Below are 13,094 nucleotides of genomic sequence, written 5' to 3' on the forward strand. Positions count from 1 at the left end.
CAAATGGCCAGAATGAGCCTTTATTCTCTCTCTTCTAATATGCATTGAAATATTTACTACTAGAACAATAATTCCTAGCATGTATATAAAGGAGTGTTAGTAATTGAAAGTACCAAAATTATTTACAGCTTCTTAATTCTCTGTTCCCACTGCTACCCCCCCTCACTTCCCAGCTAATTTAAAATGGGCTGAACTGGTAACGACATACAGCTCAAAATGTAGGTGAAAAAAAAGTTGTTGCTTTAGTATTTAAGATAAAGTTATTCACCTATTTAATGAGTTTGACAGAAACAATCTGTCAATTATTGGTGTAAGATTATCCCAGGAGGGCAGTCATTGCGACTTCAAAGTATCAAGTGGAACAGGCTGTTGCCTTTGTATCTAAGATTTAGTCAGTCAACCTTACTGCAACAACTTAGCAACCGTTCTCTGGAAAAATGGCAGTTACCACACACCAGATGGATTAAGCTGCCATCCAACCTGGCCTTGAACAACTCCAGGGATGGGGCACCCACAACTTCTCTGGGCAGCCTGTGACAGTGCTTCACCGCCCTCTGAGTAAAAAAAAAATTCCTCCTAATACCTAAACTATATCCCTTCTTCTTCAGCTTAAAAGCATTCCCTCTTGTCCTATCACCATATACCAGTGTGAAAAGTCCATCTCCCTCTTGCTTTTAAGCTCCCTTTCAGTACTGGATGACTGCAATGAGGTCTCCCCAGACAGAACAAGTCCAGCTCACAGCCTTTCTTTGGAGAAAGCCCTCTGATCACCTTCACAGCCCTCCTCTGGACTTGCTCCAACAGCTCCACATCATTCCCATGCTGGGGATCCAGACCTGAACACAGTGCTCCAGATGGGACCTCAGGAGTGCAGAGGAGAAGATCACAATGATCTCCCTTGTCCTCTCCTCAGGGCTGCTCTCAAGGAGTTCTTCTCCTGTCTGTACACAGGTGGGATTGCCCCAACCCAGATACAACACCCAGCTGTGCCACCCAGCTAGGTGTCAGCAAACTTGCTTGGTGGTGAACTTAACCCCATTGATGAGGTCTTCGATAAAGATGTTGAAGAACATTGCAGAGAAGATTCTTTACATCAAAATAGCATCAAGAAAATACAATGCACTACATCTTAAGGAATAATTTCTCAGGAAAGAGCTAGCAAGTATGTGACTCATTGCATTTACTGAAGCTCTGCTGAAGAAGAATCTCCTTTAGACATATTGGTTTCCTCAACACAAATAAAAACTGTTTTGGGTTCAGTCAGAATACAATAGATAAGATAGTAAGAAACTACAACCTGTAGCCTTCTTCTTGAGCAACATGCATACAAGTATCTAATACGACATTTATTGCTAAGACAATGATGACAAAACAGCATTAAAAGGTATTTTCACCAAGTAAATAAATCAAATAGCCTTAATACACTGTCAAAATCTGATGCTCGCTGATGCTATTCACTGTTTCTACAACTTCAAAACAGAACTTTCCTTTCATAAGTAATAAGTATCTTCAATGAGAAAATGTAGTATTTTGCTGTTTATGTTCCACACTGTCAAAATGAATAATTAAGTTTTTCTCAGAACATAACAATAAATAGCAGTATCGCTTGACTAGAACTTACTCAGTTATTCTACCTTTCTGGCTTATGTTACTTTTGAACACTGCTTACTTTGAATGGATTCTTCTTTTGTAATGTCCAAGACCAGTGGCGATTCTGATAACTTTAGCTGATAGGATCCTTCTTCTCCTTCCTCCTGTGCAGGACCACCATGCAGACACACAGGGATTTTTTTTACAGTTGAAGAAGAGATCTCTGTGTTTGATGTGCACTGCTATCCGTGCTTAACATAAAGTAAACTCAAGCCTTTGAAGTCTTAGTGGGTTGGAATCCACTGTTACCATGGTTTTATGTTTTTTGGTTTTCAGTATTCCACATCATGACATCATGCAGTGCACTGGGAGTTAAAGTGTTAATGCTCCAATTCCAGGTACCTGCTCCTACTCATCACAGAAGTCATGGAATCTGGCCTTTCTGGGTGGGGCGCTCTCTTACTGCCTCCAGTGGGTGCTGGAGGGTACTTTCCTAGCTGTTCCAAGCTTTTCAGGTTTGACACTGTCTCAGGATCTCTCTCCCTGATTTTATTTGATTTATCAGTCTCAATTTCAATTACATTGTATCATCTTGCATTCCAATATTATAGTTAGTAAAATAAGTTTTCCTCCATAGATCGTTGCCGCTGTTTTTTTTTTTTTTTTCCTTCCTTGAGCCCAGCTCCATCTCCCTTTTCCTTTTCCCTTCCCATTCTGTGGGGCTGGAGGGGCCCAGGGGCCAACTGCCCGCCTGTCACAGGCATGGATTGATCTAGTTAACTCCATGACAACTGTCTTCCTGGAAGACCTCCCAGACAACACCAAAAGCTGCATTCAACTACAACACCCTTGGTCAGTTCACAAAGAAATCATTAAATAATCATTCCTTATTCTCATCATGTGGATATTGAATAGCCACAGAGCTGAACTCTAGGACTAGTCCTATTCAGCTTCTTTTCAATCAGTGATCTGAATACAGGATTTGAACACATTCTTTAGCAAATTTGCTGATGACACTAAGTTGAGAGGTGCTATTGACTCAAGGCATGAAGTTCACAAAGGGTATTTCTGCTGCACTTTGGACAGTGATTACAAGAAACGGACATACACTGTGAGACAACTGGCTGGAGAGCAGCTCAGCAGAGAAGGATCTGGATGCCAGTGACACTAGGTTGAGTATGAGACAGCAGTGTGCCCTGGCAGCCAAGAGTGCAAACCTCATTTTGGGGTGCAGCAGACCCAGCACAGCCAGATGGTCAAAAGCAGTGATTATCCTGCTACATCTGGTATTGGCATAACTTCACCTTAGATACTGTGCACAGTTCTGGGCTCCACCACATAAATGGATGTTAATATACTTGCAAGTGTGCAAAGAAGGTCACCAAAACTGGTACCAGGGCAGCAAGGCATGTCCAGTGAGGGGAGGCTGAGCTCTCTCAGGTTGCCAAGACTAGAGTTGAAGCTGAGAAGCAACCTCCCTGTGCAGTAACTTTTCATTAGTCCTGCAGAGGTCAGGAAGTTGAGCTTGATAATCTCTGAAGGCTCCTCCCAGCTTAAGTATTCTGTCTTTACATGCCAAAACAGTCTTCATGTCCTCTTTGCTTACCTTTCTACTTATCAAGGATCCAAAACACTTAAAATGCCATTACCACATTACTACTTATTTATCTCAAATGACCCTGACACTGCTTTTCTGCAACAGGAATGATTTCTGTGCAAGCATCATTTTGCTGCATTTTTAATTCAGAGTACTAGCAGTGACTTACAGGACTGCATATCTGCAGACAGGAGCTGTAAAGATATCCAACCTCCAATGGAAATTATTTTCACATTAACATGCATCCATGTGCAAACATCACACCCAAGCAAACCAACAGACAAATGAACTATTGGTTCTTCAACCTGGAAATCTCTCTTCAGATGTTTTTCTTCATAGTTTTAAACTCAGTAGTCCTCACCATTGAGAAGAAAAAAATCGGTTTCACTTTGTCTTGATCATTCATTACTCATATGAGTCAATTGTAATACTCTACTCCTCTGAGTTGAGGAGTGCAAAAAACTAATTTGGGTAGTTTCCTAATGGGCAACGTTATTTGCTATCACTCATCAATCCCTCACACAGGCATTAAGTTGCAACACAAGTCAAAATCTCACCAAATACACAATGAGAGATTTTATTGGGTGTACTACCTACCTACCACAGATAAAATAGTAAATACCCACCAACAGTTTTATGAAATGAAATGAAGATTACAGTAACCTTCTGCTTACAAAAGAGTTTGGTCATTTACCTTGTCTTTAAAACTAGGCAGTTAGGTCTACATTTCATGTTCTGTACAGTTTTGCTATGGACAGTCGGAAAGTTTACCAAGGACCTTGGCAATACAATTCAGATTCACATACTGTGAACATGACAAATGGTCATGGAAGCGAAGACAGTAGCTTTTAACTATGCTGGATTATTTTCTTATTGGAAGGGAGTAGTCTTAAAACACTCATAAAGGTGAGATTCTTTTTTTTTTGTTGTTGTTTTGATCTTTAAAAATACAAGCAGACAGTTTTATATCAGTTTTATCTCCCTAGTAGATTATGCACACATTCTTCCACGAGAAGCAGGAATTTTACAAATGTAAAATCTGTGCAGATTATATATTCAATGGAAATGTTACCAACTAATGGAAAACATTACAATGAAATTTTTGCGAAAGCAAGACAGATTTGAAGAAATAATTACTTTAATGGCATAGTGTCTTCACTTTTTCAGAACTTCATCAACACATGCTGTAGTTTGTGTATTCAACATTTATTAAGGAAACAGCACTACTCAAGTTTTGGCCAAAACTGTGAACAAGCAGAAGTTACTCTGAAAGCTCACCGTATTATGATCTATTCAAAAATGGGCAGTTTTCTAAAACAAACTCAAACGAAGAAACAAGACTACAAAACAGACACGCAACACATACCCTAGCCCCCCATTCAACGATGAAGAAGGAGGTTAGTATTAGCCAGGCCACTGTCAAAAATTTGCCAGCAGTTCTGGCTGACCAGCAAGATTGTAGCTGGCTGCAGGCTGATGACTTTCATGTCTGTCTACAAGAAAGGTCAGAAGGATAATCCAGAGAATTGGATCTGTCAGCCTGACCTCAGTACCGGGGGAAGTCATGCAGCAGATCATCTTGAGTACCATCACTGCACAGGATGTGGTACAGGATAACTAAGTGACCTGACTCAGTCAGTACAGGTTTATGAAATGCCTGACTAACCTGATGTCCTCCTACAACAGGATGATCTGTATAGTGGACAATGAGAAGGTTCTGCCTGCTGTTTACTTGAACTTCAACAAGACATTTTATACTCTTTCCCATAGCCTTCTCCTGGAGTAACTGGCTGCTATTTGTTTGGACAGATGCCCTGTTCACTGGCTAAAACTGGCTGGATGGCTTGATCCAAAGGGTTGCTGTGAACAGACTTAAATCCAGCTGGCAGTCAGTCACAAGTCATTTCCAAGGCTCAGAATTGGGGCCAGATTTTTTTCCCGATATCTTTTTCAACAATATTGATGAAGGGATTGAGTGCCCTTTCAATAAGAGAGCTGAGGGAACTGGCAGAGGTGATAGCTGAGCTGCTTTCCATCATCTCTCAGTGCTCCTTGACTGGTGAGGTCCCAGAAGACTGGAGGCTTGCCAATGTGACTCCCATCTACTAGACAGGTCGTAAGGAGGATCTGGGGAACTACACGCCTGTTAGCCTAACCTCGGTGCCAGGGAAAGGTATGGAGCAGATTGTCTTGAGGGAGATCATGTGACATGTGCAGGATGACCGGGGGATCAGGCCCAGCCAACAGGGCTCACGAAGAGCAGATCTTGCTTGACCAACCAGATTTCATCTATGATCTAGTGACCCATATGGTGGATGAAGGAAAGACTGTTGATGTAGTCTACCTAGACTTCAGCAAAGCCTTCAACACTGTCTCCCATGCTATTTTCCTGCAAAAGCTGGCTTTGAGTGCACCCTCAGTAAGTTTGCAGATGACACCAAGTTGGCTGGAAGTGCCGATCTGCCTAGTAGTTGCGTGGCCCTTCAGAGGGATCTGGACAGGCTGGATAGCTGGGCTGAAGCCAATGGGATGAGGTTCAACATGACCAAATGCTGGGTCCTGCACTTTGAATTACAGAATCATAGAATCACGAGATTGAAAACAACCTACAAGATCACTGAGTCCAACTGTCCTGCCATCACCACTGCTACCACAAGCTACTAAACCATACCTCATAGCTCCTCATCCAGGCACCTCTTGAACACTGCCAGGGACAGTGACTCCACCACTTCCCTGGGCAGCCATTCCAGAGCCTGACCACTCACTGAGAGAAAAAGTTCTTCTTTATGTCCAACCTAAACCTCCTCTGGCACAACTTGTGGCCATTTCCTCGGGTCCTGTTTGTTGCCTGGGAGAAGAGACCAAACCCCTCCTCCTTTCCCTTCAGGAAGTCATAAAGTGCAATGAGGTCTCTCCTGAGCCCCCTCTTCTCTGGGCTGAACAATCCCAGCTGTTGCCCTTCTCTGGACACACTCCATGGCCTTGATGTCTTTTTTGTAGTGAGGGGCCCGAAACTGAACACAGTACTTGAGGTGCGGCCTCACCAGTGCTGAGTACAGAGGAATGATCACCTCCCTGCTCCTGCTGGCCACACCATTTCTAATGCAGGCCAGGATGCCGTTGGCCCTCTTGGCCACCTGGGCACACTGTCGGCTCATGTACAGCCAAACACGAACCAACACCCCCAGGTCCCTTTACCTCTTCAGTCATCCAACCACTCAGCCCCAAGCCTATAGCACTGCATAGGAAACCGATGTCAGTTCCATTTGTTATTTTTGGAAAAATCATAATAGTAATACTTTCACTTCTTCCTCCCTATAGATTTTTCTGGACACCGTAATTATATTAATATTCCACGAAAGCAGCAAACCACATTACCCTCACACAAGTAGGAGTTTATGTTTTCCTTGATTTCTGGAGACTGCAGTTAGTCATCTATCCACAAAACAGAACTAGTAACAGCAGAAGATAGAAATGCCACACGTAGAGAGAATTCAGTTCAGTTGGCTTGAACTTCCACTCCCAATGCTATTTCATTATAAGCTACCAGCATTTAGTCTGTTATTTCTAAGTCTAAAACCATGAATTACACAGCTGTTGCTGCAATACCAAGACAGTTGCTTCTGTGAGCATTTACACGATCAAGCAATATCACAGTTAGTATCTTTTAAAAGTCAAATTGCTTCTTCCCCCTCATCTTACAGTGGAGGCAGAAATGTTGATGCAGAAAGTAAAGAAACACTAGCTAGCTGCTACTATAAACTTGTATATATAATCAGGAGAAAGCATCAAAACATCAATTTTCAAAAGAAACAGTTGCAAAAAAGAAAAAAAGAAGATGAAATTATCAGAAAGAAAAACATTAACAAAGACTGAGGTATCCACATGAGAAATGAAACAGTTGCTCCTAGTGAAAAATCAGGAATTATTAAAATATGCATGGAAATAAGGACTTCTCACTTAACATCAGAATTGCCAAAAGTTAGAATTGACAGCTTTTCACTGAATAGTGGAATTTCAGTGAGATAACATTTTAATTCATCAATAAATATACCTGAAAAAAAAAAAAAAGTGTTTGAATTTATTTGGGGTTTTGTTGTTTTTTGTAGTTTTGTTTTGTTTTTCCAGTTTTTAAGAATCAAATCTTCACTTCTATTTTAAAACTCATCATTGCTGCTGCTGTTTGCCCTGACCCTCTCCACTACAAAAAAAGGGCTCGTGAATGTTAAGCTTTGTGCTAATTACTACCTCTGTAATTGTATGAAGGTGACTGTATAACACTCCAGCTCTCACTACCTGTACCTGGGTGTTCTAAGAGTACATAGCAAACGTCCCCTTAAGCTGCTAACCACAGTAGACTCTTATGCCAATAAATTGCATGGATCATTACTTTCAGAGTTTTTGTAAAAAAAAGAAATTGCTGTGCAGCTTTTCTGCACTCTTTTCAGATTGTTTTATCCAGTGTCCCTCTACTGAAACAACATTTAAAAACCTTGTCAGGTTCAACAAAATTGAACAGAATTCAACTGTGAAAACAGAAATAGAGAGGTAAAAGAGATCCAGAAGCAAATTACTGCAAGAAAACTGGCAGTTTTATTCACTTGTATTATTTAGACACTGGAAAATTCATACAGGTGAGACCATTTGCTATGTAAAGAAACTACAAAAAGGTTTTAGTAAAGTTCCTATCTCATCAGACATACACGATCTAATAAAGATGACAGATGGTAGCTAGAAAAGGCTTTATTCCTCACGGATCAGAAGTCAGAGAAAAATGCTGGCACATCAAGAGAGGTGTCTAGCCTCCATTCCTGATTTAAAACAGTAAGTTTTATGAAGTTCAGAAAGGCTAGAATTAGATACACACTACAGGAGACATGGGCTTTATTTTAGGGAGTACTACTCCTCACATTAGCCAAAATATTTCTGATACTGTCTTATGAATGAAGCATGTTCAAAAACTCAAATACAACAAACATGTTCTAAAAAAAAAAAATTCTTCTTAAAATATCTCAGCTGACATCCAATTTCAGATACTAGACCACCATCTGTCAGGAGACTATTAGTGCATCTTTGCTTTACATTCTTCAGCTGAGTCTTATTAGTGGTCTTGGACTTTGTGATATGAATAGAACTGTGTGTTCTAGTTAAAAGGAAATCCAGTGCCTGCTGCACTACTTCAGAAGAACCTAGCAATGAAATGCAATGAAGTGATCAAAAGATCTTGCTTCCAAACATTTACTCTAATTTACATCCATGGCTTCATGGAATAGTGGAGGCAGATAAAAGAAGTTTACCTGTATCTTTATTATTAATGTAATATCTCCATAGCACACGAAAACATCCAATTGCTCTGTTCTCACATATGATGTACAGATGCAAAAAAATGATTGAAGAAGCACAAAGCAAGAAAACTGAGGTAAGTTCTTCACCTACCGAGGTCCCAAATGGCACAGAAAATAAAGGGTCAATATTAAACTCTTCTTATTGGGTGACTAGCATCTGTCATTGCCAACATCACAGTGCACCCGTTTGAAACTCAAAAAGAGAAGCTAAAGTGGTGAATAAAAAAGTAAAAAAAAAAAAAAAAAAAAAAAATCACCTTTATCTGCTCTTACCTACTCTTCACTTCAACAGCAATTGGCACTGCACATGCACAGTAAACAAAATACACGTCTTCCACAATGAATCAGCCTTACTGAGAAAACAGACACTGCAAAAACATAGGCTACCACTTATCTGTCTGAATATGCACATATAATTAATCTAATCACTAGTTTGATTGTGATACAAGCCTATTCAAGCAAACGAAGTATGACTTTGATGCAACCTTGCAAAACATACATTACCCTAAACACAGCCAGCAAAAAAAATTAAATCTTGAAAATTTTGAGGTGACCAGTTTGATTGGGGGCTGGGGGGACAGGGGGAAGAAATAAACAAAGCAGGTACAAAAGTAAAAACGTGCTTAACACTGTTCTGTTGGACACCAGTAGAAATGCATACCATTATAAAAGGTTGTACCAAATTCACTAACAAAACACAGTAATTCAACTATATATCTAGATGTACATTTTAACATGTGATCTTTGCAGATGAACTCAGATTTCACTATGTTTAATATGCCATGAGTCTAATACCTTATATGAAATAATCCAGTTGAGGTCAATACAAGATACAGCAAACAGAAAAAAGAACATCTGAATGTGCTAGTGAACAATACAGTCAAAATTTAATATACAGCATATATGTATAGCTACATAGCTAATAAAAAAATCAATTTGTTCAGCATTTCCCATATGGAATAGGACATAAGACAAGAAAATAGTTTCAAAAAGATCCTCTTGGAAAGAGCTAGTATATTTAAGTGATAATAACTGTTGACAGATTTACACAAAATGAATTTTAAAAAAATCCACTTATCTTGCTACAGAAAAGATAAGAAATAAATCATCCAGCAAGTAGGACACCAGATCAGGCCAGATGTTTATGGGACTCGCACTGCGTCACATGAATACTGGCTCAGATCCAAGCAGATCCAAATTAGGACAGTGTAGTCCTACTAACAGGACTGTTCTACCTAACTTTAAAACAAATTATCAGAATTCATCACATACTAAACTTACAGCCATTGTTGGAGACCTTACATCACTGAAATCTCTAAAAAAAGCACAGTTATACATAGCATTCAGTACTTAAAGAGCACAGAACTGCGTTCCATTAAATAAATTATTTAAATCAAAAATTATACTACCTCAGATGCTTAATCAGTCCACCTACCAAGAAAAGATGTAATCTGCAAGTGCAAAAAATGACTACAAGACTTACACTGTCCTTCAACTCCCACATTTTAAAGAACAGCATCCCAAAATACACACCTTGCGGTGTTCTACAATCCACAGCATCCTTGCTGATTAAGCACTGACATCAGCAGAGAAGCTGCTGCTTGCCGGAAGCATTGTTCACCTCTGCAAAGTGCAGAGGAGAAAAGAGGAGAAACAATTACTTCTTAAATCCATCCTGAACATAATATAACCTTTTTCTCTCCTCCAAGGAACTCAACCTAAACTACAAATATATATTTTTTAAAATGTTCAGCATATCTGCCAAAGTAGATTTCCACAGACAAAACCCCATGTATCTGGCCATCATAATTACATTTTCAGCAACTAATAGGCAGAAACAATGTACTTACAAGGCTAATTTGGTTAACTTCAGATAAGTAAATACAGTCCTTACCCAAAAATAAGTGCTTCTTCTTTCACTGTCCTTTTTCCACCTTGATCCACACATCAAAAAGACAGGAGAAAAAAAGCATGCAGAGAAAACTGTTTCACTCCTCAGCATCCGTGAGGTTCCATTAATGAGTTAAAGCAAAAAAAAAAAAAAAAAAAAAAGGATAAAAGTTCACAAGCCAGCAGCTGGCATGTGAGGCACTCTCCATAGCTGAATTTAAAAGAAATGTCAGTTAGAGTGGCAGCAGCTACAGTCAATGCTGGAAGCTGATGCCTCTGCAGGGAGAGGATGCTGGGAGATTTTCCCAATCTGTGCTGCAGCCTAATTCTAATCCATCACTCCTAACTGCAAGGAGAAAATGGAGACAGGAGGAACGCAAAGTGATTTATATTTAAAGACAAAAAGGGAGTTGCCTCGGTGTTCACTGATTAATTATAGCATCTTTTAAGTCAGACAGAAAACTATAGTAATGCAAATGCAGTAAAAACAGAACAAACGTGCAGGAGTTGGGAGCAAGCAGCCCTCTAAGGAGAACTAACTGGCTTACGCTGGATTTTCATTATTTCATAGTCCTCACACAAATCAACAATTTTGCTTATCCTTTGACATTCTTTTCCCTAGAAATTCAAATTTTTAGCTGAAGTCCCACGACTGAAACATTACAAACAGCTCAGCTGATACAAAAAAATAAGTTATCTTCGGTAATATCAATAGCAACGGGTGAAAGTAGGAATCGGAAGCTAGCAGGAAGTTTCATCCCTTAGGTCTAGTCTCTCCAGATGAGAGAAAAAGCTCAGCACATGGGTGCTATGCAGCAGAAACTTAAGCCATGCCTCTCCCCTCTTCCCCCTGCCTCCCCCCGCCCCGCAAGCTTCCCACCCACCTTTCTCCAACTATTGTTACCTTTTAAAAACGTTCTTTAAAGCTGTACCATGGGGGCTAAGGAGATCTATTCACAACTTCCACCGTTGTGAGGAACCGAGCTTTGTTCACAAAAACTCGTCTGGGAAAGCCATTAGAACAGCACAGTAAACAATAGCTTTGCATTTACTGAAATGTGTCACTACAGCTGGGTATTAAGCAATATGTCAAACATATCTGTTTAAAAAAACTCTTTTCAAAACATGTGAGAATGTATTTTGCATCAAATAAATACTGGGAAGCAAACATACACATCACATACTAGGAAACAGTTGCACATTATTTCCTGAAACCCTGGAGGAAACCAATATACAGTATAAAGGATTTTATTAACATGTACAAGTAACAATTCTTTGCTCAACCAGAAAAATATTAAAAATAACACGAATTTTGACTCACCGAAGTATGTGCAATAAATACCGTTCTCAAAAAGCATCCATGAAGAGGAATTGTATTATTAATACTTACCACTCTGACACTGACTTCCAAGCCAGTTATGGCTAAGCGTATAGGTTTTCTTCCTAAACAACTGATTCCACCACAGCATCTCAGTACTTTCACTAGCTCACTCACCAAATTAATTCTTGTCCTATGGAACACCCATAGGAACACAGCACACCATTGCCTACCTAACTGATCCACAGCACAACCATGCATAAGTTAAAACTGTGACTCAGCAGCTAAGTGTTCCCAACCAAACACAATTCTGTTGCCCAATTTCACATCTTTGCTGTTCTAGAAAATTTACAGTAGTGTTTGTTGCTGCTGCCTTTTTCTCCCCTTTTTAAGAAAACAATGACATGTGGAATTGCATATTTCAGAGTCATCAGAAAATACTTGGTCAGTACTTGGTCTGAAGACTCAAACAAATGTTGCACCAGAGGCAATAGGTGTAGTTGCAACACATAATTAGCAATACTGCAATTATTGGGCACTCAAAACTCCCAAATTTAGACAAGTTACATTAAGTGCCTACTGCTGTTGCAAATCTTTAGACTAACAATATAAAGTAGCTAGAGTATCTTACTTGTGTAGCTCTGAAAATGTTATTAAAATCAGAAACATTTTTACACCATTACTCTTTTCTTTGGCCTTCAGGACAGAACAAAAGAACATAAAATTTTGATCACAAATAGTTAACAGCTACTTCTCACTGCTTTACAACTTAGAGAAAAAACGTTATTACACATTCTTGGCTTCCTGAATTCAAATGTGAATTCACAGCCATTTCCTCAGCTCTTCAGCCTCCTTAATTGACAAAACACAGACACATATGCAGGTATAACCGAAATCTTAACTACACTTCTGAGATTACAAGGATAACCTGCTCTAACTTCCTTAAACACTTCTGGCCCTTAATCTATCACCCCAGTAATACCACACAGAGCTGCTTTGGTAGGATCAAGGATTAGCTGAATCCAGCTTTGGGTAGGAAAAGGAAATACAAAAGGAATGATATTACAACAGGAAAATGTGGGCACTTTCGCTGAAATCAGTAAGGTTAGGAAATTCTAAGAAATCCATTCTTCACCAAAACTCACTGGTCTGTTTTTCTGTAGAATTCTAGCTCCCATATTTCCTCTATTTCATCTCTCAGTTATGTTTACAGGAGATGACACTATTTTTCCAGTTCTCCCATCAATGGTACAACACACAACCTAGTGACAGGATTTTCTACATAGAGAGAGTAGTAACATGAAGACTACCTCTGTAAGTGAACTGATTACAGCACTCAGGCAGACTTACGTTT

The 13,094-nt window shown here is 39.6% G+C and overlaps 1 protein-coding gene across 3 annotated transcripts in view; it reads right to left on the bottom strand.

Moving 5' to 3' along the window:
• TTC39B (tetratricopeptide repeat domain 39B) overlaps nucleotides 1-13,094 on the bottom strand; it is a 90,730-nt gene that overhangs the window by 45,784 nt on the left and 31,852 nt on the right. Inside the window, exon 1 of one of the 3 annotated variants that reach the window (XM_048930508.1) lies at nucleotides 10,427-10,567. The exons of the other annotated variants lie outside the window; for them this stretch is intronic. The gene's annotated coding sequence lies outside the window, so the exon portion shown is untranslated. Of the gene's footprint in view, nucleotides 1-10,426; nucleotides 10,568-13,094 lie in introns of those variants that run through there. 3 annotated transcript variants of the gene reach the window in all.

Source organism: Lagopus muta, chromosome Z (assembly GCF_023343835.1).
Source record: "Lagopus muta isolate bLagMut1 chromosome Z, bLagMut1 primary, whole genome shotgun sequence".
Lineage (NCBI taxonomy): Eukaryota > Metazoa > Chordata > Aves > Galliformes > Phasianidae > Lagopus > Lagopus muta.